Here is a 4,605-nt window from a genome sequence, read left to right on the forward strand (position 1 = left end):
AAGAGAGGGAATAAAGAGAATAAAGAGAGGGAATAAAGAGAAAAAAGAGGGAATAAAGAGGGAATAAAGAGAATAAAGAGAGGGAATAAAGAGAGGGAATAAAGAGAGGGAATAAAGAGGGAATAAAGAGAATAAAGAGGGAATAAAGGGAATAAAGAGAATAAAGAGAGGGAATAAAGAGAGGGAATAAAGAGAATAAAGAGGGAATAAAGAGGGAATAAAGAGAGGGAATAAAGAGGGAATAAAGAGAATAAAGAGAGGGAATAAAGAGAGAGAATAAAGAGAATAAAGAGGGAATAAAGAGGGAATAAAGAGAGGGAATAAAGAGGGAATAAAGAGGGAATAAAGGGAATAAAGAGAGAATAAAGAGAGGGAATAAAGAGAATAAAGAGAAAAAGAACAAATAGAGAGAATAAAGAGATGGAATGAAGGGAGAATAAAGAGGGAATAAAGAGGGAATAAAGGGAGAATAAAGAGAGGGAATAAAGAGGGAATAAAGAGGGAATAAAGGGAATAAAGAGGGAATAAAGAGAGGGAATAAAGAGGGGGAATAAAGAGGGAATAAAGAGAGGGAATAAAGAGGGGGAATAAAGAGAATAAAGAGGGGGAATAAAGAGAGAATAAATAGAGAGAATAAAGAGAGAGAATAGAGAGGGAATAAAGAGGGGGAATAAATAGGGAATAAAGAGAGGGAATAAATAGGGAATAAAGAGAGGGAATAAATAGAGAGAATAAAGAGAGAGAATAGAGAGGGAATAAAGAGGGGGAATAAATAGGGAATAAAGAGAGGGAATAAATAGAGGGAATAAAGAGAGAGAATAGAGAGGGAATAAAGAGGGGGAATAAATAGGGAATAAAGAGAGGGAATAAATAGAGGGAATAAAGAGAGAGAATAAAGAGAGGGAATAAAGAGGGAATAAATAGAGAATAAAGAGAGAGAATAAAGAGGGAATAAAGAGAGGGAATAAAGAGAGGGAATAAAGAGGGGGAATAAAGACAGAATAAATAGAGAGAATAAAGAGAGAGAATAGAGAGGGAATAAAGAGGGGGAATAAATAGGGAATAAAGAGAGAGAATAAATAGAGAATAAAGAGAGGGAATAAATAGAGGGAATAAAGAGAGAGAATAAAGAGAGGGAATAAAGAGAGGGAATAAAGAGAGGGAATAAATAGAGAGAATAAAGAGAGAGAATAGAGAGGGAATAAAGAGGGGGAATAAATAGGGAATAAAGAGAGGGAATAAATAGAGAATAAAGAGAGGGAATAAATAGAGGGAATAAAGAGAGAGAATAAAGAGAGGGAATAAAGAGGGAATAAATAGAGAATAAAGAGAGAGAATAGAGAGGGAATAAAGAGAGGGAATAAAGAGAGGGAATAAAGAGATACTGGTGAGGGAAGCAGTGTTTATAGCTGCTATAACGGAAGTGAGAACAGGAACTGGTTTCAGGATTAATGTGAGGATGAACGTGTGAGCTTGGTGAGGAACAGTTTCGGAGCTTCTCACCAGGATTCGGAACGGGTTTTATGACGTATAAATGAAGCTCTATTTTTAATAACAGTCCGTTAGCTTGAGTGTCCTAATATTTTTTTTTAAGTTATTTTTTTGAATAGTTCCTTATTAAATACGTAATGAGAAGCGTGAGTGAGTAAACAGATGAATGATGTCTGAAGGCCAGGCTGTAGATCCAGAACGTGTACCCGGTGAATGCAGGACATGTGTCAAGCCCAGTCTGTGTGTTATTAGAGTCTTTTATACAGAACTCGCGGCGCTCGTTAATAAACAGTGACTCATAGCTGCTGTTTTCTGTTCTGACGACCTCGGCCCGGATTTTCTCATCTGCACGTCTCTGCTCTCTCCTCTGTCCTCTGCTATCACGCGCTTTATATAATCGTGAAGTTTGCATCTCATGTCAGTTACACACCTCAGCGCTTCATCATGTACGGATGAGATGAAGTCTGTAATGAGAAATTCCCGTTTATCCTGGGAATGCCGAGCTGGGACCGATTTCCAAACTGCAGCGGTGGTTAGTAACGCTGTTCCATTATAACATGTATTTGTAGAAGTATTTTTGATGCAGAGCACAAGTCTAACTAACCGATTATGGTGGAGGTGATGATATAGTGGTGGTGATGATGATGGTGGTGATTAGGATAGTGATGATGATGATGATGATGATGATGATAGTGGTGGTGATGATGGTGATGATGATGGTGGTGGTGATGATGATGGTGATGGTGGTGATGATGGTGGTGATGATGGTGATGGTGGTGATGATGGTGGTGTTGATGATGATGGTGTTGATGGATTGGGAGCCCATTAGGGTGCGTCTCTGCCTTGTCTTTCCTGGAAAATGCTGCATATTAATCAGAGCTTTGATCAGCAGCTCTTATATTCCTTCCTGCTGTGTTTCCTTTTCTGTGTTTTATCAGTTCAGCCTGAGAAAGCGTTTATTTCATCCGTTCCTTACATCTGTGTAAAGACGACAGTGTGTGTGTGTGTGTGTGTGTATAAGCCTGCTTCAACCAGGACTCATGATGAGCAGCTATTAACCAAGCATCTGATCGTCATGCGCTGAAATAGATGGAGCGTGTGTGTGTGTGTGTGTGTGTGTGGAGGCTAAAGCAGAGAATAGAGTCTATACTGGGATTGTTCCTGCAGTTCAGGACTTGTTTACTTCTACTCTCTGATTTCCTTCAAGTCACAGACTTCAGGAGTCTTACACTCATACACCAGCTTCCACACACACACACACACACACACACACACACACAGAGGAAACCACCCAAATCAAGTCTTCACAGTGGTGGTCACCTTCCACTGATTGGCAGGGAAGGTGGGGTGCCAAAACTTTGTGCAGGGCTGCAGGTGGACTACAGTCAGTAATTATACACTACACTGTGACCTGTGTGAGGGACGACCTGATAACCTGTTCATTCTTTCTTTCTTTCTTTCTCTCTCTCTCTCTCTCTCTCTCTCTCTCTCTTTCTCTCTCTCTCTCTCTCCCTCTTTCTCTCTCTCTCTCTCTCTCTCTCTCTCTCTCTCTCCCTCCCTCCCACCAATCTCTTCCAGACTTGTTAACTTTAAAAGCTGTTAACTTTGTTGCCTGCTCTTAAAATGAGTTCTTAATAAAAATCAATTATCAATCCTTCAATGCGTTAAAACAAAACCCCTTCATTCCATCCCTCCATCTCTTTCAGCTGCTTTCTCACTGTGGATTTCCTTCAGCGCCGAAGCTTTCTCACACACCGGTCTAAACCCACAGACCCGAGCTCCAGCCGAGCTAACTTCACCCGGCCTGAGACGTGGTTAGGAAGACGATGAAGCTTGCGTAAGTGCAATTACCGGATTGTTAATGCACTGCAGTGTGGAATTAAATCAAGCCTTCATCACAGCAGCACAAAGCAGCGATCACAGGCTTTTACGATGATAAGCAGAGTGTTTTATCAGACCGTTATCACAGCGTCGCGCTGACTGACTGCTCAGAAGCACGTTAACGTCGTGTGCGTTGTCCCCGAGAGAGCGGCGGAGGAGACTTTCAGCATGTTTATTAATTTAGAGTGTTTACACAGAGGATCATTACAACAGCATTTATTTACATAAATCTGCATAATTTACTGATGAAGGAGGTTTGGACACGGGTTCTTTTTATTTATGTCCAGAGTGCCAGTGTGTGAAATGTTCTAAAGTCAGAATCATTTCCGAGGAGGCGACGCCATCTGTATTATTCCGTATACGTGAGCTAAGCGACGCCTGGGTTTGCTTATCGTCTCTCTGCTAGAAAGACCAGAGAGCAGGACCGTTTCTGTTAACGACGTGTGTTAATGACGGTCGTAACCATGGAGACGAGCAGAGTGACGAGCCACGTGCGAGATGGTTGTAAACCGCGTGAAATCGCAGTCCAAAATCCAAAAACACTAAGACGAGAGGTCAATGAGCATGAAAGGAACATTCTAGAAGCGACTCACGTAAACATCTTAATCAGAATATTATCCGTCTTATTCAGAATAAGGTCGGTAATTAGATTACTGCCGTCCATGTGAATGTCGTCCGTGACAGAAGTTCAGACGTGCAACTGATGAAACTTGCTCAGTTCTGTCCATCATCTGTGACAAGCCCCGCCCCTTCATGCCCCTCCATGATGTTTCATTAGTTCTGCAAATACGCCTGCACTTCCTGTGCTACTTTTTAAAGTGTTATGTGAGGTGAGGTGAATGAAGGCGGGGCAGGTCATAGAAACAGATGTCACAGACGCTTATGTTCGAGGAAAGAATACCTCATTAAAATCCATCCTCACAAATAAGCACCGTCGATAACTGAACAGCGCGAGCTGCGTACAGAGTGTCGTTAACCGCCATTGTTCTCTGACGGTACAAATGAACGGCTGCGAATCACGGGTCTAATTACATGGTATAGAACCGACCGTGCAAATTAACTCCGCCGTGAGAGTACACACCTCCAACGCGAGCCGACCCTGAAGATGAGTTTCTCTTCACGTTACAAAGAAGCCCACACAGCTTTCTAACCTTTTGTGGGTTTAGCCTTCAGCGCCGAAGCGTTCGTGCGATGAAACACACAGCGGTCTGTTAATTCATATGTGTGTAATGA

Source organism: Ictalurus furcatus, chromosome 24 (genome assembly GCF_023375685.1).
Source record: "Ictalurus furcatus strain D&B chromosome 24, Billie_1.0, whole genome shotgun sequence".
In the NCBI taxonomy this organism is placed as follows: Eukaryota; Metazoa; Chordata; class Actinopteri; order Siluriformes; family Ictaluridae; genus Ictalurus; species Ictalurus furcatus.